At 36.1% G+C, this 27,692-nt stretch overlaps 1 protein-coding gene across 1 annotated transcript in view; it reads left to right on the top strand.

Moving 5' to 3' along the window:
- The window catches only part of LRMDA (leucine rich melanocyte differentiation associated), a 701,183-nt gene that overhangs the window by 412,955 nt on the left and 260,536 nt on the right, over positions 1 to 27,692 (top strand). The window lies entirely within an intron of this gene.

Genomic DNA, 27,692 nt, shown 5'->3' with positions numbered 1-27,692 from the left:
CACTGTTTGGTAGCCTAACAGTGTTGCTAGATAAATGCATTATCACAAGTACAATTGCAGTGCATAACAAATTAATTCAGACTGATTCATTTATAACTACTAAAATGTTAACAGTTCAAATACACGCATAGCTTTGATATATTGTTTTATTGTTTTCAGCTTCATATATGTAATAAATGAAATTATTTCTAAGCTGTTGTGGATGTCTTATTCACAGCAAACCATCTTTGCTGAATCTGGCCAAATGCAACAGCTGAAATGTGTTAGATACAGCATATGTGTCTTGTCTTCTTTTATAATTCTTCTTATCTAATCAGATTTTGGATCTGGTGAAGTGTTTTTTGAATTTTATTAGCAATTAGATTTTTCATTTAAGAGTCTGCTCTTTGAATTTTAACCAACTTAATTGTGTAAGAGAAGAAAAACAGTGTCTCTTCCTTAAATTTGAAGTTCCTTTTCTGGATGAAACCTCTTTTTAAGTCAATTGCTAAGGGTAAATTACTTCACAAATGTAGAGATAACATCTTTATCTTTCATATCTGTAATTGAACCTTTTGTTTAGTTTTGAGTTATTTACCCACTAAGTCTTATGATAAAACATACATTTATTTCAGCAAATTTGCAGAAGGCTCAAATTTACTCTTGTTATTGCCATACTAAAGCGGGGGGTTTTTTTCTGCTTTATAAATTGCTTGGTACAAATTGCTGGTGGTAAAATCATTGTAAATGCTTTTCATGGCATGAATTAATGCTTCTTAAGGTGCTACAAAATTACCCTCATCATACAATATTATATACATATTACACAAGTGACTAATTTAAAATAAATATTAAATTGGATGCAGGACAGTTATTATAAACCTCTTAAAATTGTTTTGAATTTGTGCTTGTTTCCTAGGATATTCATACTTACAGTATGTGTGCATGCATGCAAACTCTTTTTATGCCTGAGAACACTCATGGAGTCCTCTCTGCATATATGTTTTCAGATGCAGATTTGTATGTATATAGCTATTTACAGTTATACTCAAAGACCATAACAAGCAGCATTCCTCTATATATCACAAAGATGATGTGCAGAAAAACTGTACTTTCAAATTCTATCATATATTATATATTGAATACATAATGGATTTTTATTCTTCAGCCTTCAGGTTTCCTGAATCTTGTGCTCTCTGTTCATCAGAGCCTCCCATAGAGTTGTTGAGATTTTTGACCAGCTTCAGCCAAATTTAACAGACAGATAGTGGTAATATATTCTAAGCTTTCTGAAACTAGTTAGAGGAGAATACACCTTGATCCAAACTAAGAGGAAGACTGCAGCACATCCGCTATTGGTTGTTAGAAAAACTTAAGAAGTTGACCTAGTGATATAAGACTCTGCTGATAGTTAACTTCCTAAGAATGTTTTTTTCCTTCTCCCTATAAGGTAGTAGCTAGTGTGTCAGCCTATGCTTGCAGGAATGGAGCTGGAGTGATTAGTATTTATGTTGGTGCTTGCCACATGGAAATGTTGTTCTGCCAGATGTATTAACAACAGTGAGCCTATCAGACTTGATTTTTCAGAAAAAAAAACCCAAATCCTAATTTAGGTGGGGTTTTTTTCCCCATTATGATAAGCAGGAGATGGCATGGCTTATTCAGCATAAAAGGCAGGCTGATGATCTAAAGAGGCTGTGATGTGGGGACTTGTTTTCATTTTAGTCTTGACATGAAATACTTGGGAGCGCAAAATACCCCACCAAAAAAAATACACAAAGTGAGAATAAAAGCAAGAAATTTCCATCTGACTAGCTTGTGTTTACTCGAATGCAAAAGTATCTAGCAATCACCAGTCATGACTAAGTCATAAATATTTTATTTTATATAAATTTTTTTACTTTCATTTTTCCCTATTTTTTCTTTCTTTTTTCCCTATTTTTTCTTTCTTTTTTTTTTTTTTTAACAGAACACTGCACTTTCTTGTGCTTTGCTTCATTTCATCCTTTGTTTAAAATGCATCGGTTTGTGATATGACTATCTTATGGAAAGATGCAGTCATTTATTAGAAAACAGTTTAATGTTACAATGCAGTATTCCATCTCGCTATGTAAGTGAGCTAAACTTCATTATTCTGTGATGTTTATGTTTTCTTTTGTCAAAATATTGAACATTGTATCATGCCTGATTTTAATAAAGATTGGGTAAGCCTGGCTGGATAAGAGACATTGAGCTAGATGAGGAAGCCTTGTTTAATGACCAGACCATGACCTCATTTCACTGGCATAAGTGTAGATCAAAGTGGAAGACGCCTGTCCAGTGTGAAGTATGTTTCTGGGCATGACAGCACTTCACATCAGAAAGACAGCTCAAGAATACGACAGTCAAAATTGCTTAATTATGTCCCAGCTTTGTAATTATTCATTGCTGCTTCTACAAAGAGTACAGTTGTCATTTCTTGACATGATTATTTAAAACTGTACCCTCCTTTGGTTTATAGGTATATGAATTGTGCTTCCAACTGTTTCATCTTTAAAACTTAGAGATGCAAAACAGAATGTGATTTGAGAATACATTTTAAGACTCCACATTTTTACATTGCATATGATATAAACAAACAAAATTAAATTATGATGTATCAAAGCACATAATAATTTCCTATCTTAATGGTCTATTTTCATGATCTTTTAACCTAGATGATAAAATGTAGATATATCCATTACATCTAAAGTGTGTTGCTATGAATAGATACACGCTGTCATAAGTCTCTTTAAAGATAAATTTAATTGCTTAATAGTGGGTTAATGCACATGCTTTTAGAAAATACATATATTTCCCAGTATTTTGCAACCCTTCTGCCCAACAACTATTTTTTAACTTACTGCATTTTTAAAGTTAACGGTTTTTATCAGTTTTATTTATACTGGCAAAAGCAAACAGTGTGCATTTGGTGACATGCAAGAGTCTTGCAGCTTATAGCACCAAATTGTCAGCGGGTATGCATAGGTATACTTCCAAGTAACTGACTTAATATTATGTGGAGTTATTCTGCTTTCTTTCAACTTTACCAAGAACATCTTGTCCACTGGGTATAAAGGAAACTGTACAACAAAAGATGGCAGTATAGGTGTTTTGAATTTTTTTTGCCCTCAGATGCATTGTTTTCATCACAACTTGTAATTGTAAAACCTGACACAGCATTTGTTCTCTAAGGAACTAAGATGGAGACGCTTAAGCAGAAAGGCAAGTCTAATATTTGTGTTTCATGTGATGAGTGTATGTGATTCTTGCTCACACTGTTACTTGGAGGGTAGAGGGAGATTATTATGATAGGAAGAGTAAATATTTAGGCAGAACAGCTTAAGAAATAACATGAGCTAAAATCTACAGTGTTGCTTTCAGATCATAGTCAGTATTCTTGTGTTTAAGCTCATAGGAAAAGCTCATTATTGAAGTGACCAATGCTGATATATGCTTTTTTCAAATTCTATTAAAATCAGATGAGGCATAGGGAGTGATTTTAGTAATTTTTGTCCTTAACTATTTAACAGGAATCATATTTTTCTTAAATAGACGCGTTCTATCTGCTTCCAAGAATTTAGGCAAGGCATTTTTGCTAATGCATCTCATGGGCCTTTCCCCACCCCCTCCCTAAATTAGGAAAATGGGGTTGGTTTTAAAAAGGAAATAAAAGGTGACAGATAAACCTTTGGAGAACATCTGCATTGCTCACTTTTTCTTTTTTTTTTTTTTTTCCTTTTACCAGCACCATTGTGTAGAGATCTTGGCTTATGAACTTACAGCATTTGAAGTACGTAAAAGGCAAAGGGCTTTTAAAGTGTAAAGAATCATTGTGGCAATGAACTGCTAGCTTGCAAGATACCTCTTTGAGAGAGCTTCTACATAATAGGGTTTCTTATCATCCAGATGTCAAGGTTTCACATACTAAAACAGAACAACGTCACAAATTTAAGACTCCAACCTAAACTGTGATTCAGTAAATAATATTGACTTCAAAGACATTGTAGCAGTCATGCTGCTATTTGGCACACTGAAGTATCTACTTTGCTCTTTGAAAAGTATTTTAAGCAAGAGTCCATAACGTGATTGCCTCATAATCCCCTAATGACACATCAAAATTAGGAATAAAGAATAATTGAAAAAATAAAATGCCAGAATTTATATTTATGTTCTGTATGAACACCTTGGCGATTTAGGAGAGAACATTGCCGAGTAGGATGTGCCAGATACAAGAGTGGCACTTGCTAGAACTAAGCTGATAGAGCTAAGTTCAGTCATTCAAAGATTTTAATTTTTAAAGCCCCATTATCTTAAACAAATCCCATGATCCAAAACACATGTAAGCAAACATACGTATATAAAAATTTTATGAAATAATTGTGTGTGAATAGCATTTGCATATTTTTCTCTAAACTGGTGGATTTTACTTATTTTCTAAAACTGGAGTGTGACATCTTGAACTAAGCTTTTTTTTGGCCTTCAGGGGAATAGGTGTGGTGATTAATGTGAAATAAGAAATAAGAAAAGCATGGTGAAATACCAACATTAAGAAGTGATCGAGGTGCTGGAGAACTGAGAGATGAGCTTAGGTTTTTCCTTCTGCTTTCTGATTCATATGGTATACTGATCCACACTTTCATTTTTTTTATTTAACTTGGAAGTTTAGATTCTTTTATGTTTGTATTATCCAATTAGTTGCAAAGACAACCAGAAGAAACTTTTGGATATGATCCAATCTTTGAAACATCAAATAGTATTTTCTACCTCTGTTTCTGAGAATATCTGTGTGTCCCCTTGATAGTCACATTGCAATAATAGCAGTCTATTTGGTATGTGTATGTGTGCGTGAGCTCACCATGAAGCACAATGAATCCAGAAATGGAATTTGAGCTGTGATATTCATAAATTCAAGAATACTATGTTCAGAACACTTTAAAAAGGTCACTAAAGCTGTCTGCAATTTTTGTAGCAACAAAAAATTACTTCCCAAAATATGGATATGTCTTGATTCAATGTTGAGAGATAAAATCTATCACATCTCATGGTGCTTATAGGGTAAATTAGTGACATGAGATTTTCAGAAATGGGAAAGCTAATTATTGTAGCTGTGCAAGTGATAAGTGGCTTAAGGGCGTGACTGAAATTTTATATATTGGACTAAGAAGCAGAAAGCTGGTAGTTCATCTAATGGCTAATGAAGTTCTATGGAAGACACCTGTGAAACACTGTGGAGAATGATATGCGGAACTGAGAATATACAGTCACAGTATACGAGGATACAGGTCAACAAGCAGTGCTACTGTAGTTTGGATCTTGCCTAATATGTAGTCTTAGGATGAAATAATTCAGTAATTAGCTGAATATGTCACAGCTTCTTTTACATTTCCTTTGATTATATATCAAATTAAATGTGCATATGAAGGAGAGCCATAGACCCCATGCTTTGGTTGAAGTTATTGTGCAATAGATCCCACTGTCTTTGCATATGATCAATAGCAGACCGGTGTTGCACTTGCTACATAGTATGTTGTCCTAGTGAAGAAACCTAAAACTAAATTTGATCTGGCTGTGAATTTGTGCACCATGTGAGGAAGCTCTTGCTCTTGGAAAAGGTGGAATTAGTAACAGGATCTAGAGTAGTCTGCTAAGGCCAGTCAGTAAAGAGTTGCCTTCCAGGTGCCTGCAAGGGCAGCTGCATTAAAGCAAACTGAAAGGCAGGCTTGGGAAAAAGCAGCAGAGGGAAGAAAAGGGTCAGTAAAGAGGAAACAAAGACAGTTATGATAGTAAAGTTAAAGATGGGAATCTGAGCTACAAAGAGCTTGGAAAGTAAGAAGCTTGCATGCAGTACTTGAATCTGCAAGCTAAGACGTTTAAAGGGACTTGATTGGTTTTTTGCTGTATTTTGTGTCTTCACGTATGACAGGTCACGTGATTAGAGAGAAAGAATCTCAGTCAGTAAATGAGAGAAAAGCAATGAGTTTAAACAGAATGTATTCTCTCTGCTTAGCCTGCTGTAATTCCAGCTGTCAAGAAGGAAGAATAGATATGTGTGGGTCATATGTGTGTTAGGGTAGGGGGAAAGACTCTTCATTGTTTGTTCTTGTGGTGATAATTCTTGAAAAACTGATATATATTTAGTTCTTTGGGAATGTATTATGTAGGCTACATTTCAGTATCTAATTGCTATTGAAGATACAGAATGCAAAGGTGATGACTCTTTCCTAAAATTATTCCTTACCAAAAAAAAAAAGTATATGATTGTCATGAAGCCAGTGTCATTTTAGTCATTAATGATCCCAATGCACTTTTCAGATAGGAAGGGGTGTTACTTCTGGAGCCCTGGCCTGATTCCAATTCAGGTAATTACATTCTGCCTCCATGGATTCCTCTGCAGTCTCAATTTACTAAGGCATTCTTCTCCACCTTCTGCCCTAAACTATTATGTAGTGTTGCAGTGTGCTAGTTAACCAGCTGCTACTTTGCACCTGAAAGGTGTCTATCTTTCAGTAGTAGTGAGCAAATTGATCCCTTTGTAAGACTTATTTAATATTTGTAAAGCACTTGGACGTTCTCTGGTGAATGGCAATAGGCACTGTATATCGTTAACACATTCATTTAATTGAAGAAGCTAGCATGACAACTTGTTTATTACTGCTGGGTTTTTTTGTTTGTTTTGTTTTGTGTACTTTTTTCTTTTTTTTCTTTTTGTGGGTTCAGAACTATGGAAACTTCAAATATTAGATGCTGCAAGCATATGGTCTGGCTTTTGTCTTGTGATCAGCCTATTCAGTCTACTTAACAAAATGCCATTAAGCAGAATGTAATAATGTGATATCAGACAGTAGGTCAAGAATCATGAATGGTTTAAATTCCCAATGGATCAGTATGGCTAGAATTTTATCCTATAAGTTTTGTTAGTTTTTCTTTTGGAAAAGAAAAAACTGCTGCTGTACAAGCAGAGTTCACTGCACTCTCTTGTAGTCCCTCTTTTCAGAAAAACTAATGCAATGGATCTCATTTTCAGATGACACCACTGCTAGGTATAGGATTTGTTCATATGTTGCATTTTGTCCAAAAAAATTTGTATTAAATATGGCATTGGCAAAACTCTGGGCCAATTCTTTTGTTCCTATAGGTGATTTTTTTTTTTTCCCCCTCCCTGGACTTTGAGGCACTGTCTCATGTAGTCTTAATCACATTGATGAGTCATTATAGTCATTACATAGAAGTAGTCTTAATTGTGATGGTTAGAATATATGTTAATTCTTAGCCATGAAACAAAGGTCCAATTATAAAAATATTCTTTTTTTTTTCTGAAAGCTGCTTGTCACGACAAGATTTCAGAGAGAGAAAATCAGTGGCAAACTACCACTACCAAAGGGTCTACTTGTAATTTTGTAAATGTGAAGCACCTGGTTCAAAAGTTGGAAAGAACTGTCATGGCTGAGTTTATATTTATTGCTTGTTTTGATGATGATTGGATGCCATATAGTTTTCACAGCAAGCTCTGCAGTGTGTATGTATGCTGTGTTAAGACCTGGCTTCACTGTTCCACTGACCCATCAAAAGGTCACCAACTGTTAGACAATGGCTACTGCAAATGAAGACAAAAATGATTTGTTGTGACCTTCTCAGTAGCGTTATCTTGCAATAAGGGAAAACATGCTATCAGGAAGACCATGATGTAAACAGAGTTTGTGATTCGAATGACTGTATTCTTTTTTCTTCTTTTCTGCCTTGAAGTACTACTTCATTAATATAAATCTTTCAAGAAACTTTCTCTTATGATGTAGTTGACAACTTTGTGTTAGTGAAGTTTCTATATCCAGACCAAAGAAGTAAATAAACCAATAAGAAATAGAGTACCTTCGACATGTCATTCTCTGCAAATTGTTATTCCCCTAGTATTCTTTGGTTTTGCTTGCCATTAGCAAAAAGTTTTTGGTTGCACAATGACTTTTTTGATGATGTCTGTGATAACGCTGTAGTCCCTGATTCTACAGAAGCGGATTTTATCTTCTATGTGTTTCCTTTTGATATCACTGGCATTGTGGTCAAAAAGAACAGTCTACAGAGATCTGCAGGTTACAAGTTCAGGTGTGAAAACCTAAATTATGTCAGGGGATAAAGGACCATGTCTTCATATAAAACATGGTGCAGCACAACATACAGCGTCTTATTGTGAAATTAAAGCTAGATTGTTTTTTAGTGTTGCCATAATCAAATTAGATGGATGGAATGAGAGGACAGGAGCAAAAGAGGAGGTAAAACGAATGCACCTGGTATTGGCTAATATTTCTAATCACTTTGAAAACAATGCAAGTGTCTCAAAATAGCAGTCTAGTGCTATTTCAGATACCCTAAAGTATACAGCAGGTCCCTGTAGGGATGGCAGATAAGTATCTATGGGAGATGCAAGCTTTCCTGGAGCCACCATGGGAGGCCAGGCCCAGGTACTGTAGGGTGGCTAAAATGGCAGTAGAAGTTTGTGTTTAAGCAGCTGAATCCTGCCTTTCCTGTTGTGCTAAAAGAGAGACCATGTGCTGCAAAATATTGACAGGTCAAGAACATCAGAGCATTATAATAATAATCCTCCCCCGCACTAATGTCAGCCAGAGTGTGGTCCAAGAGGCACGTAGAGCTGGTAGAGATGAGGTCATCTCCTAAAAGCTCAAGCGTATCAGTCATTCTTTCTTCATTAATGACTAAGAATATGACCAATTTGTAGGTGGTTTATGAGTTATTTCAGGAAAATGAATTAATAATTTGTTTTCAGAGAAGGATTAATATTTCTCCCCTTGCCTCCACCCTTACCAGAAATATATAGGCCAAAGGGATATTTTGTAAGAAATCCTGAACATTTTTGCCTAATAAGTTTCTAAACCTGCTCCCTTTGTCAAAGAAAAAGGATGCAGCACAGTTTCATCTGCTCCCTTAAAATCATATTGAACTTACAGATTCTGATTCCAGTTCCTGAATGTTAGTTGAAGCGGATGCTAACCTTATCATGTTAAAATGGGAGAATAATTTTATTGAATTCTGTGCCTGGTTGCAGAAGACAGTGCTAATTATAGCTTGTCCTAATCAGGCTGGCCATTGAAAATCTTACCCAGTTTTGAATGAAGCAACAGATTTTTCAATTGACTTTTAGGGGCAGTGGGATAACCTTTTTACAGTCAGTTTCCACACCTGGAATCTTTATTGATCTAGGTGAAAGACATACACAAACTTATCCTGATCCAAGCACCCTTTAAAACTCTTAAGAAATCTTCCACCAAAATCACATGCTGTGATTTCTCTGAACTTTGAATTTTCGTTTTTTCTCCTTTTTCAAAATTTTCTTGTCCAGACCAATGTTTTAACTTTCTTGAAAACCTTGACTGAAGAGCATTTTGCCCATCTTGCAGGCAATGGAGCTGACATAAAACATCTAAGATTTGGTGACTTTGGTTATGCATCCATGTTTCAGGGGAAAATGATGGGTTCATTGTGTGGGTAAAAAGCTCAAAAATGTTTGTGACTGAGGACTGGTGTTCTGTTTGAAGGAATTAAAGAGAGTATAAAGCTTTTGCAGTAAATTGTTGTCCTAATTTATCTTTGTTATTCACAGCATCCAAGGACAAAACGTTCATAAGAAAACATACAAATTGTAATTAACTCTGCCATTAGGAACTTCTCTGATAAATAAAGAAAATTTCAATCACGCTTCAAAAATGGCATTGCTTTGAATCCTGTTCTGTGAATGATCTGTTTTGGAGCTAGGGTTTCTTGGGACTTTAGCGGGCAGGGGATCTGTCCTTAAGTTACGTATGTTTAATTTTTAAGTGTATTTATGGTATGCTTCAGTTCTAATGTATCAAAGGACATTATGTCAAGGTGCCTAGTAAACACATGTGCATTGTCCCAAAGATGATTCATTTCTCTTTCAACCTCAGTGGGGCTTGAAAACCTTAGTCATTCTTTCTTGTAGAAGAACCTGTGGGATATTTGCTTAATGATTAAATTACTATTGCCTTTGTGTTTCTAATTTATGAGCTTGAAGCAGAAGGAGATGAAGTTTTCTGTTACGTCAATACAGCAAACTATCCTACATACCTTACTGTGGCAAGTTTCATTAGGAAATATATCATTTGGGTTAAAATAAGAAGTAAATTCAGGATTGAGAAATTAGGACTTTTTTTTTCCTTCCCACATTGTAAGAATAAATATACAACTTTGTTCACATAACGGTTACAAACAGTTCACTGTGTAGGCCAAATGCTCTCTAATGCAGTAAAATTAAGAAATAATACGCTTTGAAAGTGATTTATGAGCGTGGTTAAACTGCCAGATTTACAAAGAAATAGTTCAGATCTTGGGAAGCCTCAGGAGTCACGTCAAAAATGAATTTGACCATGATTTAAACTGCTACTTTTCTTACATGACATTTAATATGTGTACTTTGGAGGCCCATATGTCTTTAATAAAATAGCATTAAGTTTTAAATATGATATGAATGCAGTCAGTTTCTAAATTCATAACCTTTTCCACAACTCCAAAATGCTAACCAATAAGGGAGTCATACATGCAATAAAACATAAAACTTAGAAAATAAGTTTTTTATTAGAATGGTTGAAAATAAGTTTTTTATTAGAATGGTTAGACAGTTGGCAGCTCTGTTGTAATGTAATAAATACATGCAGCCAATTTGGGTTTATCAGTCTTCGTTTACACTGTAAGCAACTGGGACCAGACAACTAATTATAACTGAGGACCAAAGGTCATGAAAAGTATATTTTGTCCAGTGAATGTGTACTTGCTAGATGAACCTTATAATGCAAAAAAAGTAATTTATTAAATAAAAACCATTATAGTATGCTTCCCTGTTGAATTTGTCTGAGACTATAATGTTTATTAGAGAGTCATATACTATAAGACTGTTCTGAAGTACTAAGTATTTCAAAAATTATAAAAAAGACATACACAGTTTACAAAGGATTTCAATGTTTAGCAAATGGTGGCCAGAAGAGTTCAGTGTTTCATGAAAACAGAAATACAGGAGTCTGGTCTATGCTGAAGTTTATACTCAATGACAAAAGAATGTTAGCGTATTTTGAGGGGTATTTCTTTGCAATGTGAGGTATTTTATTAATTTTGTTAAAATAATGTATTTTAAGATTACTTTCTGAAACAGAAGCTAGCCCCCAGCAAAAGCAGCTTTCTAGATAGCTTGAGCTTTTATTCAGAACAACAGATTCTGATTTGCTTGCTGAGTTACCCATTTATTCAATATGCATAGAACAATACTGCAAGCCTGATAAGATAGTCTTGGTAGTCTGACATTCTAATGAAAGCTATTGAAATGGTGTGGGAGTTAGGAAAAGACAGATTTTTCTGTGTACTGTTAGGGGTGTGTGGGGGTGGGGGATAAAAACTTGAATGTGGTATACACTTTCCTCCAAAACTTTCAATGATTTGATTTCTGATTAGGGTTGTTCTAGAAAAATGGCAAAAAATAAATTAAAGAAGTCTGCTTTGAGATGTATTACAGAGCATTCAAATGCTAATCTGTAGTCCTCCAGAATTATGGGTACCCTAGAGCATCCAGAAAATTATTAACAGCATGTAATCCAGCTCAGTGTGAATGCATCTTTTCTCTGTTAGCCAAATCTTTACATAATACAAATCATTCTACCTATAAAAGCACAAATATGTTATTGTTCTCAACAGGCAATTTAATGCAGCTATAGGGAGGAGAATAAGAGAAAAGAAGATTACAAGCTAGCTGATCATGCTTTTATTTCTCTTAAATCTCTCAGCACTTCTCTGTGGTTGTACTTGTTAAAGGATTGTACACAACTGTGCTGTCTATATGATTTGGAAAGCAAATCAGCCTAAATATGAAGTTTCAATGGGTGTAGTTTTTAGGGGATTTGATACATTTATCACAAATATACATTTTACACCAGAAGCAGTGCTGAACCTGTAATCTTTTTTTTTTCTTATAGTTCTTTTGAAGACTTAAGTTTTGCTGTAGAAAGCTCATTTACATTTGCCACCCAGTTGTGCAGCTTGAGCTGCAGAAGAGCTATTAAAGTTAATTATTTTCTGGAGGGTCTTATCAAAAGGAATATTAGTGTGAATACATATAGAAAGTATGTGAATGAGGAAGAAAAATGTTTTATTGAAATGATACACAACTATCTCCAGTCATGCTGTGGAGTCAGGATCCTGCTCCAATGGTATATGTGAATGTGACTGAGTTTAACTGGTAATTCGTGTTAGCAAGGAGGTGGATCCACTCTAGCGTAAGTGTGCAGATTGTTGTTGTCTTTTATTATTGTATTCTGTTATTTTTTTCCCTGCTATTATTTTGCCACCAGACTGCAGCTTGTGACTCTCAGGGTAAAGTTTTGCATCTATATGAAAATAATAGTTTTGCTTTTGTTATTTTCCACTAAGCATGTGTTATTATGGTGTATGGGTACTACCTAATCATCAATGATTGGAAATTTATGTAAAATGTTTAGATAGGAGTAAGCAGTCAGCCTATTATTATTATTAGTTGCCAACAGAAAACATGAATTAAATGTTTGTTTTAAAGTGAAAGGTGGAGGTACTGACACCAGAGAAGTAGTCCCTCTAGGAAAAAGAACGCAGTGGTAGAGGCAATGAATGTTCCTGTTCTACCTGTTCTCGTCAAGCCCATCAAGCACAAACTGGAAGAAACTGTACATAGTTCTGTGGAAAAATAGTATTCCTGAGTTTGAAACAGGATATCACCTGCATGTTTTTCAGTTAGCTACAGGTCAAGTCTGTTGGACTGTTGAACCTAAAGCATACAATATTTGTGCTGCTGGGTCTTAGAGCTGTTCTTGGAGAACTTGCTCACTTTGCATGCATTTTGGCAGGAGTTTTGTGTTTTGTTCCATATTGCATATTGTTCCAGAGATGTCTAACAGGCCACAATATTAATTCATCACCCCAGATCTGCTCAAAGTTGTAACTATGTTGCTTTTGTATAATGTCCCCCAGCTTTTTCCGTTGCTCTTATGTGATGATTTTTCATACTTCTATAGTCTGAATAAGACTCTACAGTGCTATTTACTTGTAACCAGTCAAAGATGATGTGTGCAATTTTGAAAGATGGAATGCTATAACAGGACTAGGCAAAAGTACTGCATGTGTGGCACAAAATTCTTCTTTCCTATAAAGAAAAACTTTGAATCCATTTTTACTGCTGTTGAGTAGACTCTGAAGGAGTAGTCTGCTGTGTCAATGTGAGCAAGAGAAACAAACATAGATCTGTGCTATGTCAAGTGGTCTTTCCAAAGCGGAACTGTCCTGGTTTCAGCTGGGATAGAGTTAACTGTCTTCCTAGTAGCTGGTACAGTGCTATGTTTTGAGTTCAGTATGAGAGGAATGTTGATAACACTGATGTTTTCAGTTGTTGCCAAGTAGTGTTTAGACTATAGTCAAGGATTTTTCAGCTTCTGATGCCCAGCCAGCAAGAAGGCTGGAGGGGCACAAGAAGTTGGGAGGGGACAGAGCCAGGGCACCTGACCCAAACTGGCCAATGTGGTATTCCATACCATGTGACGTCATGTCCAGTATATAAACTGGGCGGAGTGGGAGTGGGAGGATCGCCACTCGGGGACTAACTGGGCGTCAATCAGCAGGTGGTGAGCAATTGCCCTGTGCATCATTTGTACATTCCAATCCTTTTATTACTACTGTTATCATTTTATTAGTGTTATCATTATTAGTTTCTTCTTTTCTGTTCTATTAAACCGTTCTTATCTCAACCCACGAGTTTTACTTCTTTTTCCCAATTTTCTCCCCCATCCCACTGGATGGGGGGAGTAAGTGAGCGGTTGCATGGTGCTTAGTTGCTGGCTGGGGTTAAACCACGACAGGAACTCATTAAAATGTCTGCACATGTGACCCTAGTTTCAAACCAGCCAATCATTCTCTAAATACAAAGCTATACAGGTAATTTGCTGATAGGAGTACTTTGGATTTTATGGCTTATTTCTAAGAGTAGAGAATTCTTACAAGGTAAGAAAATAATTCAGACTGTGAATAGAAAAATATCTTTAAATTGAGTTCATGTACCAGGCCAGAGCGGTGCACAGTTTCTCAGTAAAGGACACAACTAACTTTCTGGGAAGCATTGCTTCAAGGCCATTGATAGTTGCAAAGTAAGGAAAGAAAAGGAACAGAATGGATTTTATTTTCCTGATTTATTTTTGAACACGAAACTAGAGATGTTATTTTTCATAGTAACTTCTTGATTTCAAGGCAACAGCAACAGCTTCTGGGTCTTTTTCTCCCCATATGTTTACCAGTTTCTCTGGAGAGAACTTCTGAGGAACTGTTGTTTATGTGAAGTGCTCTTTTTCTCCACTCTCTCCTCCACCTCCCCCCAAGTAGAAATGAATAGATATGTTGTTGGTAGAGAACTTACTTGGTTTGTCCTCTTGAGGTCATATTTTGGCAAGTGGGAAATCTTTTTTTTGATTTGATAAACCCCTAGTGGAATATGGTTTGGCTTGTAAAAACTGCTGTATACAGAGCCAATGGTTGTCTTGTCCTTTACAGCCTGGTCTTCTACCTTCTGCCCAGAATGCAGGGGAAACCAGCGATCACTGGCTGAGGCAGTGTCATTGTAGGACTACTGGAAATTCATGGAGCTTAGATTTAATTTATTTATTAAACCTAAAATGCACTAATTCAAGACCTATAAATCTTGTGTAATACTGGTGCAGTGAAGTTAACGTGAGGGCTGGTGTGGTCTGCGAGAATATGGCACATGTCTAATATTCCTTGCAGTTCTACAGCTGAGAAGCAATTATGTTGCAATCTAGACTGTCTGGTGATCCCAAAGAAGGTTCATGGAAGTTAATTTCAAGTTTATTTTCGGTCAGGGGATGTTGAAATGTTGTGTGTAGATAGACCGGCTATTTGCAAATTTGGAAAATCAGGTATCTTGTTTGGGCTTATATGTGGAGAAAAGGTTCAACTGAAGGTTTTGCCTATACTGTAATTACCTGGAGATGAGAGTAGTCTCTTCCAATCCCTGTACTGATAATAGTGATGAAAACACTGCATTATCAGGGCTAGTGTTTAGCTGGATACATGGTATATCTGTTCTGTGTGGCAGAAAATATTATTCTTTCATATGCTTTCTTAAAGAAATAGCTTAATCAAATACTAATGCCATGTAAATTGAAAATGGTAGCTACTTGATCTCAGGATGGAGAAGAGCTTAAATTGCTGGTGTATCATTTTCTCATCTATAATATTGATGTGGGGGAATAGTTTTAATTGGTAGAAACTTGCTGTACTGGCAATAAAATAAATCATTTACTTATCCTGTGGCTGAACTTCTGGGCCTAGGCTGAAGGGCCACCCCTTTGTATCTTTAGGAAAATCCTGTCTACAGTGGCTAGAAACAATTTGCTTTATCAGTGGAGACAGGATTTCATGCTTTCTCTTCTGCACTCTTCAAAGAAATACTTACTTTTCTAATGTAATTTGTATTGGAGAAGACTTACTTTTTTAAAGGGAGAATGGATGGCATGTTTGGCTTTCAGTGCTGGTTCTTCTCCACTCAGAAACAAGTCAGAAAAACAGCGTAATCACTTTTTTCTTTGTTAGGGGCATGGAAAAATCTGTCTATTGAGAAAAGCAGATGGGCCAGGTAAGAAGAAAAACTTATAAGGCAGCCTGTGAGCATAAGATGTCACTATTGGAAGGCTGGTAGCGTGGCCCTGATGCGAAACTTGTGTGTAGATTCAGATATATATATTTGTGTGCTATTACCAGCCCTTCAGGATTTAAGAGTGGGTTTTTAAGGGCTATTTTGTCTTTACAAAATCTCTTCTTTCTCCAGGTTCTGTATATGTTGAAAAGTCTTTTAAAGTTCTGTGTCAGATCTACTCTTCATGTGAAGTCTTTATAAATATTTATATAGCCCTACTGAGGAAGAGTCAATCCATTAGAATGCTTTAGGCTAGGATTAGCACTTGTGAAGCCTATTTAGCCAGATACGAGTTTATTTAATAACATTAAAGAGATAGTAAAAGAAAGCTTCTTTATCAGATAGTGGTAAGATCCATGAAGCAGGTTTATTAATGTCTAACTATCAAATTATACTTGCCTCGGAATTCATGGAAGTAGCAGAGTAATTGCCTGTTTGATTTGGGGCAGATTAGCATGGTTGTTAATGCTGAAGCTGCTTCGCCTGTGTGCAAGACCTTGATGAGGTCATCAACAGCCAGCTCTGCTTTCTTGACTCCCATACCTAAAGGAGCAATGCTGGTCTGAGATTGTATGGCAGCTAATGCTGATGTTTTTTTCTTTTTCCTTCTCAAATACATACTATTCCTGATTTTATGGTGTTCATGTAGAAGGATCTTGTGATTCATAGTTGACTCATGCAGGTATCTGTAGTCAATGAATATTTGCCTAAGACAACTTGCACACAGTGCAAGTGGAGTGACCTAGCATCAAGGTAGTGATATTGGGAACTGTTGGTCCACCACTGCTAGCAGGCTGAAGATTCCTTGTATTAATGTTAGCTTTTACGATAAAGGGAAAAAAAAAAGTGTATTTTTGCATAGTACAGACCTCTGGCAATGTTGGAGACAAATGTCCCAGGCAGAAGCATAACTTTATTGTTATTCTTGCAGACCTATATGAAGGGTAAGTATACTTCGGGTTCAGTCATACATGCCACATAAGGGACACCAGGCATTGCATGTGTGGAAGTCTACTTATAGTAACCATCCAACCACAGACCTCTGAAACAACCATTTCCTTTAATGTTATATATATATTTATTATCCCTGAATCTCTGGTATGTTTTCAGAATCTTACAGTATTCTCTTAGCAGTACTATAAATGAGAGTGTTGTAGCTTCTGAAACTATTGTATTGTCATATTTTGAGTGTACCCTTGAGTTAAGGATTATACAATCCAGAAAACAGTTCTTGCTATTCCTTTGTTCTCTTTGCACCCCACCACACCCTCCCACCCCCTCATCTAGAACATGTTGGTCCCAAATTCCTTTGATGTCTCAGAGCCTCAGAGAAAGAGGCTTTGAGAGACAATTGTTGCAATGTGAATCTTCGTTCCTTCTAATTACTGTCTCTGAAATAAGAATTTATGAATGTGGTTCCTCAGTTCAGACCCACTCCCACCACATAAATTGCTTTTTTTCTTTTCTTTGCAACATAGATATTCAGATCTCCTTTTCTATCTTTCTCTGCCTGTCCTTGCTTCCCAAAGTAGGGCAGATTGACTCATATAAATGGTGGGACTTGGAATAATCTTAAAGATGATGTCAAAAGGGCATGATCAAAGTACTTTTATAGAGTGAGAAAATGCAATAATACTGCAACGTTTCTTTTCTTTGCAGTCACAACAGTTCAGGTTATTTTGCCGTCTGCGGTGCCTCCACTTTGCCACCCCCTCAAGAAGAACTGTAGGCTGTATTAGAAAAGTTTCTATTCTCAAGAATAACTTTCTCCCTGTTTAATGTGCTTGATGAAGCCCTAAAAATATAAATGCTGCAGACTGTTTCAATTTCATACATTTGACTTTTTTGTTTATGAACGTCCTGCAGACAATTCTGGAACCACTAACTACAAGTTCTATAACTGACTCCTCTCTTAGTTCCTTTTGAGTTTTCTTCTGTTAACTGGGCTTTTTTTCTCTTTTTCATTCATATTTGATTCTCTAACTGAGGTCATTACAGGAAGTAAGTTTCAAAGTAGCAAGTGGAGGATTTTAACTTTTAATTTAGTTACCTTAATTTCATTTTCTGAACATTTCTAAAGTTAGTTCAGTACAATCATACCTCCAGGTTCTTCCAGATGAAAAAAGTTATTTTTATTTCTCTAATTTTCTCTGGTTTTTAACTGACTCTAAAATACAGTAATTTAATCTGTAAAGAAGAGATCTGCTGTTTTTTGTCACCTTAGATGTGCACTTTGGTAGGTAATGAGTAGACTAGACTAGAACTGCAGCAGCTGCTCTTGAGAAGTGAAAACTGGCTGTAGCTGTGGAGAGGAGGTGACTGGGAATATCTGAACAGTAAGCCCACTATCCTTTTTTGTTTAAAATAACATGCCTATAAGTTGCTATGAGCAGCAATGATAGAAAAAAAGTTGTAAAAAACCAAGAAAAACATAGAAAAGACAAGACTGAGTATTAACTGGATGGGAGGAAGCTAGAAGTTTCTTTCTCTTGTGGGTTCAGAAAAGTACATAATCTTGAGTGAAGTTAAGAAAATTTTAGATAATGCAAATGTTTCCATTTCAGAGAAGTTGCACAGAAGGAGAGCTCGCTCTGAAACTGTCTTAGCAGAATTCAGTTAAAGAAGCATTATGTTTCCTGACCACTTCAACAGTTGAAAAACACCAATTTAACATACATTTATGGAAGTCATGTTAATTGTAATTCAATAGATACCAGTTTAGTTAACAAACTCTATCTTTTGAAGAACTACATCCTTAGGTCCAGCTAGCTGGTCATCATAACTGCTTATGCCTGTTTTAAAGTACTTCTGGGTGAATTTAATCCTATCTAGTATTGAAGCCTCTTTAATTTCCATTTAAAATACAGCATTTCTGTGTAAGCCTCATTCATCAAAAGTGAACACATTTTTAATAGAATCTCCATGAGTGTTGTGTTTTATCAACGCAATTGTCTGATTAATATTAATAAAGATTTAAGTTTTACATATCATCTCAAAGATAACAAGAGGTCACACAGCAAGCCCCGTGTCCACAGATTAGTTGCATTTGAAGAGCTGAGTCATGTTTTTCATATAAATCATATGGAATGGCCCATTATGAACAAATTGTAAAACTCAAAAGGCTTTATGATTGTTAATAGCTTCTGCAATAGTGATTTACTGGCTAATTTGAGACAAAATATGTTGCAGTGTGGGCTAAGAGAATGTGTTATCCTATCTGCGTAAATAATAGTATGTTCTTGGTTGTGCACTTCAGAAGCAAGTGGAATGTCTATTACCTTATATCTTCCAAGTAGATTTGACATTTCAACTTTTACTTATGACTTAAATCAACCTGGTTAGTGACAAACTGTAAAGTTGAATCATGCATTAATTTTTTTCCCTGCATGTTATCCATCACTGTACTAACCTGTGAACTAAATGTAAGTTGTAATAGTGGTAATCACTCTGTAACTGCAATTTATTCAATTGAAGACCATCTTATTAGTGTAAAAATAGTTTGAAGCGACATTTTTATAATGACTGTGATAAAACTTTGATGTATCCTAAATGTGTGCAATGTAAGACATTTATAATAGCCCCAAGTGTAATATTAACACAGCCTTTTAATGCACGTAAAAAGAGATCAGTTAGTTTTGATTATATTACCCAATATAGGTTAGATTCTCTTTTGGAGTTAAAGCATTGCTTGCTGGTTCTAAATGTTTAAATTAGTGGAATTTCAAGACAGTTAAATGAATTCACATCTTATGAGATGTACTGGACAGGTAGCCTTGCAAAGAGGACTTAGATACTCAGTTTATACGTGTGATGGCCAATGTCACTTTATCCCTGCTGTGTACACATAGGCTCTGCTAGGGTACTGTGTCCTATATTGACAAAAACAAGAGTTGTAACTGCCATGTCAGCTCAATTCTCAGCTTCTCTGTTGGAAATGTTAAAAGCATAATGTTCAAGCAATGAACAGGTATGAATACTATCAATAACATGGATGTTGGTCTCTGAAGAGTGTTGTAATGGGATCTTGCCTACTACAGATCTGGTGATATGTTCCAAATGATAGATCAAGAGGTAAAAGGATGAATACCCCATCATGCTGTGTGGATTCTTGAATATAATGGGATTTTCCACTTTTTAAAAAAATTTGTTATTTAAAAATATTTACATTATGCCCTTCTAAATACTAGCAAGGATTGAAATTCTCAGAACAGCTGAAGTGAGCAATAATGATTGACTTTTGTAGAAAACTTCTCCCAAAGATATGAAGTAATAGGAAAGAATATTATCAAACACTTCCAGTTCAAAGATTGTCTCATAAATGCGTGCCTCTATATCTGCTGAAGATTTTGCAAAACTCCACAGAATCTCTTCTTAAGATTCAAAGTTGCTTTCTAATCTTCAGATTTTAGGAATAAAAGCCCATCCTGCCATTCATTAAAAGCCAAGAGGTGCCTTAACGTACACTTACATTACTAACAAATGATTTTTCACTTGGAATGACATCATTACATTAAAGTTTCTTTTTAATCCTTCAAGTGTGTCACTTTTCCTAAACATTTCTTCAATGATCTTCTCATGTCCCACAAAGTCACCTTGTGTCAGACAATTTACCTCATTTTTCTTTTTTCTACCTATGATTAAATTTCGTTAAAGTAACCAAGCACAAAGTTCCTGGTATTTCCAGGAAATCCATCTGTATTTGATAAGCCAGTAATTGCAGGGGTTTTTTACTTCTGTGCAAGATGATGAAATAATCATATTAACTGTTTAAAGTATTCTTGTTAGATTTTGGATTCTGTATCCTTTAGATAAATGAACTTGCCTTTAGAGTGGTTACATAACAATTTCACTGAATAAGAATGACTTTCTGGTGGTCTGTAAGATAGTTGTGTTGGGGGGTTGGGGAGGGACAAAAAAATTCTATTGAAAATAGTGGTTATTTAAATATATAGTGCGTCAAGATATCCCCGAAAGCGTGTTTATTGTAAATATTGGAAGATTTCAAGAAATCACCTAATTGTCAGATGGCTTTGTTCTAAGAATATAGTTCTCAGTGATTTTTCTCTTATCGTAAAATACATAATAGAATAGCTGCACCAGTCACTCAGGAAATTGTATGACTGAATCCTTTCCGAGTTGAATATGGTTAAGGATGAGGTTTCCTAAGTGTCAAAAGAAACTAGCATTTTGGCATTGTACAAGACACATTTTTATTTCTGTTGACATTTTAGGCATAAAATTCTTTAGTTTATTTACATTTCATGAGAACCATTTTAAACAGTAATTTCATTTAACAATATCAAAAAACCTAAAACTATGTCATGGACTATTGAATAATAGTTTAAGTACTTCTGTGCTTTTTTTGCTGTTGTTGTGGTTTAACCCCAGCCAGCAGCTAGGTACCACACATACCACAGACGTGCTCGCTCACACCCCCCCATGTCGGGGTGGGTGAGAGAATCAGAAAAGTGAGAAAACTTGTGGGTTGAGATAAAGACAGTTTAATAAGTAAAGCTAAAGCTGTGCACACAAGCAAAGCAAAACAAGGAATTCATTCACCACTTCCCATCGGCAGGCAGGTGTTCAGCCGTCTCCAGGAAAGCAGGGCTCCATCACGTGTTAACCGTTACTCGGGAAGACAAACGCCATCACTCTGAATGTGCCCCGCTTCTTTCTTCCTCTCCCAGCTTTATATGCTGAGCATGACATCACACGGTCTGGAATGTCCCTCTGGTCAGTTGGGGTCAGCTGTCCCGGCTGTGTCCCCTCCCAACTCCTTGTGCCCCCCAGTCTACTCGCTGGTGGGGTGGGGCAAGAAGCAGAAAAGGCCTTGGCTCTGTGTAAGTGCTGCTCAGCAGTAACTGAAACATCCCTGTGTTATCAACACTGTTTCCAGCACAAATCCAAAGCATAGCCCCATACTAGTTACTATGAAGAAAATTAACTCTATCCCAGCCAAAACCAGCACAGCTGTGCAAACCTTATAGTTTCTATGTGAAGTAGGCAAGATATCTGGAGATAATACTCCTGAGTTGAAGAGCTGTTGTTCATCAGAAGACTCATTCTAGGATGAACATAGTAGAAAATAATTTCCCATAAACCTTGCTGTGAATCACTTGAGTAAAACCTACTACGCTTATTGTAGGTAGTCTATCTTAGCTGGTGGTGGTCTTAGTAAGCTGTGATGGGTCACTGGCAACATGTGGAGGTTCAATGGCAGTCAACTTCCAGAGTTAATATTCTGGGATATGTGAGTAGTCTGAATTCCATCTCAGGAGAGAAATAATTAAATTTACTTTCCCAATTAAGATCAGACTGTAGAGTAGCAATTGGCTTCAGAAAAAGCCTACTATTATTCAAGCTAGAAATTACTCTCAGTGGCCAGGTCTTGGCAGATAGTTGGACATCACTATTTTTGGAGAGACCTGCTGCCCCCATCTAGCATAGAATGGAAAGTTTCATAACTAATTTAATAAACTCATAGTTACACTTGTCAGGATTTCAGTTATGTCCCTAGTTCAAAAGCTTTATATGTACCAATAAGAAAGAATTTTGAGTTGAAACATCCCCTGCCCCGAATCTCTGCCCAAGACATTACTGAAAAATAAATGCAAAACCTGAATGATTTATTTGTACAGAGACAACTGTAGAGAAAACTCCTGTGATTTGAGGATTGCTGGAAGAATTACCTGTTATAAACCACAAAAACATGTACATACAGTAAAGAAAGCAGCTCAAAAATAATGTAAAATCTGATATAAATAAAATGGGTGTTTACAGATACATGTTACTTAAAAATGTAAACTAAGGAATATAATAAAAGGATACTTGTATTGAGACAGAAAACCATTAACTTTATACTCTTTCTCAAAGTTTATAGCAAAATACCAAGTAAAAGATAATTTTTACTAAGAAAGTTACAGAAGTTCCGTTAAATTTTTTTTTATCAGAAGATTTGTGTGAACTTCCCACCTCATCACAGTAAAAAAAAAATAAAAAAAATTATTCCATAGGTAAGAAATAACCACTGCATGCCTCCCCAGACTTTCATCAGCTAAATGAGTTATCTACCTAACAGTTAAGGATGGAGGTAAAGGAGTATGAAACAAGATAAATTATAAGTCTTTGAATATGAAAAGTCAAATTGTGAAGTGCATCTTTTTAACCACAAATAGAATGCTAATGTATGTTTTGTATTAACTTTATGCTAAGCAAAATTGCAGTGTGTAGCAAGAGATAACATCTACAGGCTGATTAGCATATTTTCTCCCTTTGTCAGGCAAAGAGGGGACACGTCCATCTTTTGAATTCAGTAAACAAAAACAGAACTTCATAATTTCAGCAATGAAGCTCAGTTTGATATATGCTACAGAAAAAAACAGTAATTTAAGAAAAATTCAACTCCCATTACTTTTTTTCCTTTCTTTTATCTTAGGTATTTCTGTCCACATGGTATTCAGAGGAAGATGAATTGGATTCCCGGTTTAGTTTCTTGGTAGATCAGTTTCCAGTGAATTATTTTTGTGGATGCCCCTTTGTGTGCTTGTAAAATTTTTATTCAGGCAAGGTAGATTGTAACTTGCTATATAGTAGCAAGGTCTACATCTAATGCACCATTAAATGATCTTGTTCAGGTTAGTTCAACAAACCCGAATGCTATCAATACCAATGAATCATATAGTTTTCCAAGTAGCAGTAGTTTCGACTTGTAAATTCAAGTCTGTTTCCTTGGGTCTGTACTTCACAAAGTACAAATACCTTTGAGTGTTGATGCCTTACAGGTTGAAAAGTGGACTACAAACAGTAATGAATATTTCTGTCTTGAAACAGCAGCCATGTTCCTGTGACAAAGCACACTATTCTTTTCAGTTTTTCCTCCCATTTCAGTGAGTCAGAGGGTTGTGTTATTGTTGAAATGCCTACAGTCTTCTTTAGAGATTCCCAAGTCAGAACAGCCTAAAACTTTCTCAGGACGTGGCTGACAAGTCCTATGATTTATGAAGTGAGCAGCATGGAAAGGAAAGAAATTCTTAACAGCAAATTCTCCCTTTGACCATTTACCTTAACAGATAGAATTTTTACGGTAGTTACTTTATTTATTAAATCTCTGAAGCTGGTTAAAGATTTAAAACTTCAAGGAGAAAAAAATACTACATACATATATATATATGTATGTATGTATATTCCCAGTTCAAAAAATAACTTTTTTTGGTTAAAAGGGCAAGGTAAGAGTAGTACTGAGTAGCTGGTTTTCAAGTGGAAGCCTCAACTTCCATGGGAAATCTGCTCAATTTTTCTGTATGTTTGGGACTATGTTGTTACTTCTCAAAAGCTTAATGATGTTTATATTATGCACAGATACAGGAACGGTTACGAATTCATTTTATGTTGCTACTGTTCAACTCTTATGCATAAATATAGCTGGGAAATGTGGAATGATTAATAAGAATTTCTACATTTGTGTATACAAGACAAGACACCCGGAATCTACATAGCTATTCAGGTCTGTTATTTATGTTCTGAAGATGCATGCCACCTTTATGGTGCTCAGGATGTTGATCTCAAGAGTCAGCTTTCACTTTGTAAAGTAAAATCATTGTATCTCTAGTTGCTATATCTGTAATAGGGACAGTTTTGGCTGTGCCTACATTGGAGTTTTGATTTGGGCTTAATTTGGGCTTTGATTTTTAAGCTTTGACCATGTGAGTTTAGCCTCTGAGTTGTTCTGGGATGTGTGTCCTGCTGACTGGGATTCTTCCATAAACACTGCCTCTCAGCAATGCCTGTTTACATGCCCCCATTGCTCCCTACTGTTCTGGCTAAGCTTATCTGATTGCAGATGTGAGTTTTCATAGGACGTCAGGAGACTCATCTGAGACTGATGCTAGCGCCGTTGGAGCAGAGCGTGAAGATATGTGTGCTAGTCATAGCTGAGAAGCAGTCATTTTTTGGTACCTAGCAGCAAATGGTTCCTCTCTGCACCCATGCTTCCTCTGCTATTCTTTGTTCTAAAGCTGGTTTAAAGACACTGGTAGAGCAGAATGGTCATTCCACTGACTTTATTTGAGAAGCAGGAATAGCAGCACTATTCCCTACCTGAGTGCAGAGCCCATTTGCATAAGCATGGTAACCTGCTTCTTGGGAAGAGGTGCATGTTGATCTTGATTCCAAGTTGGTCCTTTTTGTTCCAGCTTCCCATAGATGTACCAAAGAAAGACTATGTGTGCAGTTAAGCTCTTGATTTTATCTGAGAAGCAGCAGCTAGAGCTTTCTAAGCCTCCACAGTTATGACTTGCTGTATTGCATATCAAAACTCAGTATAGCACCATAGCCCTCAGATTCGCATAACTTAAAGGGGCTTAAGCGGGGGAATACATCCTGGAGTTTAACAATATAGAAGCATGCAAACTCTGGCACAATCTGTGCTCATAGTGGGGGTGAGTATACAATATAAAAAAATAGCTTGCATGTTCCCCCAGGAAAAAACTAGGGAATTATTTCTCCTGCTTCTTGTAACCTAAACCAACTCACTGAGACTGAAATATAGCCACTTTCTAGGTAAAGCTAGTATAAGACAATTCTTAGAAAGGCATAGCACTGTAAAGGAACTGTCCGTAAAATGAAGACCTCAAAGAGATATAATCAAAATTATTTCAGAGTAAGGATAGGTAGACAATTGCATCTGACTTGGCTATATATTTACAGAAAAATATTTAGGACCTGTGGAGTGGATCTAATAAAGAGACCAAAATTATAAAATAGAAGCAGCAAAAATGGTTCCTTCTGCATTTTTTTCCTCTTCCTCATTCCAGACTCTTGGCACAGATTTAGGTGTTATCTAAAAAGCAATTGGAGTACTTAATGAATTAATCTTTGGTATTTTTTTACATGGGCTTTATGCCGCATTTCTCATGCGTTCCATTCATTTTTTAGGAAGGTGTGTTTAGTGTAATCTATATTTATTTTGCATGTTTCCTCTGCTGGCCTTCAGCCAAATAAAATAAATGCTATGTTTATTATCCCCTCTGACTGCAGTATTTCAAGGACTTTCCCTCTTGGCCCTTCTCTTGGAGGCTCCTTTCCAAGGGTTCTTTATGTCCAGACATGTTAGACTTTACAAACTCGGATGAAAAGATGTGTGTTTGTCTTGCCTCCCTTGAATGCATGCTCACTTGTTTCTGAACTAATAATGTGGAATTTGGAACTTTTTTCATAAAAATTTAAAAATTCTAATAAGGTTTGTTTCAAAATGGGCAATGGAGGAAAGCTTCTTGGGAAGCAAATTTGCCACAAAAATGTACACATACTTATAAAATATTTCTGTATTGTTGAAATCATTATATGTTATCAGATACTTGTATGACTGATAAGTTGTGAAATTAAAGTGTTTTTAACGTATAATTTAAAACCGTTATTTTATAACCATATCATTTTCAGGAAATAGTAATTTTTGTTGTACGTTTGCGTGCTTTACAACGCTGGTGGAATTTTTAATTCACACCTCATCCAGAGGACCTTGAGGCTTCCCTTGTGCTGGAACAGCAAATGGTACTAAGACCCAAAGAATTTATAGCAGCCAAAAAATAACTTTTGAGGAGAGGTATGAGCTGAGTTACAGAGCTTCTTATGTTGGTGTAACCCCAAAGATAGTAAGCTGATACAAGGTTCACTTAGCCTAAATTTGGGATTCACATTTTAGGAATCCTGGTTTGCATTTGCTATTTCAGCTGCTTGTAAACTGGACTTAAGCATCCTCAAACAGCATTCACGGTTTCAGAAGAGAGGGGGTGTGACTGTTTCTTGAAATAAGATTACTTTTCCTACACACTGTTTTAAGGGGCTAATATTAAGTGTTCACTTTATAAGTAACTTTCTTATCCTAGGGCTTTGTGGTTTTACTATAAATTTTACTAAAATAAAAATAATAGCTACTTTTCTGCATTTTGATGTTCTCTCTGTAAATGTGGATCAGCTGCATCTGAATTTACTTTTCACGAATACTGAAGGACAGTGATGTGGAATGCAACTACAAAATCAGGTACAAGTAAGGGAAAGGATCTTTTTTATTAAATAGAAACATTAAAGTGATAAGAGTACAAATTGTAACGAAGCCATAGTTGAATAAGCTTTTGGAGAAATCTGGAGGAATTTAAAAAAAAGGAAAGAAATGGCTGAAGTTCCCCCCAAAATTCCTAATTCCTTCTGTCCTCCCTCAAAAGCCAGGTAGGTCTCAAAACCACATTTGACTTTAAGATTCATATCCAGTTTTGGCACATCAGAATCTACAGGGCAGTTGATATACTGTTGGAAGCAGAGGTCAGTTTAGACTTTTAAATCAGTCTGGAACATACTTTCTCTCAGCTCACACTGTGTACTTGAAGAGAGAAATGCAAAGCTGGGCAACAGTGAAATACTGGCCTTGCCTCTAATGCAGCAGGGATTGCCTTTTGTTACAATGGTTAGCCCTGGATTTACAGGGGTATTGAGGCAGATTTTAAGAGGTATCTTGACAGGCTTAGAAATTCAGCCATGGTTTCTCAATGCCCATTCCAAGTCAGTGAGAGTTGTGTTTCTATCTGCCTGAGGAGTTACTAGAATCTTGGCTGGCATGTGTCTCAATATCTGTATGGGTGTAGATCTTAGTAAATCAGAACATTCTCCTACTAGTGGAGGGGTAATTGTGATTAATGTTATCCTCTACTAACGTTGCAAGTGGGGCAAATGGTTTGAGAGAAGCTATGTGAAGGTGGAAAAGGACTAATTTTAGTAGGAGTGGCTTCATGGCAGTGGTTAAAGAAACGATGGATAGTTCTCAAAGAAAAAAAAATGTTCTTCCATTTTACATTGTTCTTCCAGATGCTCCAAAGGTTCATTTCTTTCCACATTTATCCCTGAAAGTGTGGATGTTGCAGTCCTTTGAGAACCTGAGATTTTAGGAGCAATGTTAAAT

This window comes from Buteo buteo, chromosome 4 (genome assembly GCF_964188355.1).
Source record: "Buteo buteo chromosome 4, bButBut1.hap1.1, whole genome shotgun sequence".
In the NCBI taxonomy this organism is placed as follows: domain Eukaryota; kingdom Metazoa; phylum Chordata; class Aves; order Accipitriformes; family Accipitridae; genus Buteo; species Buteo buteo.
Note: the sequence above shows the minus strand (reverse complement) of the source record. Positions and strands in the feature narration are given on the sequence as shown.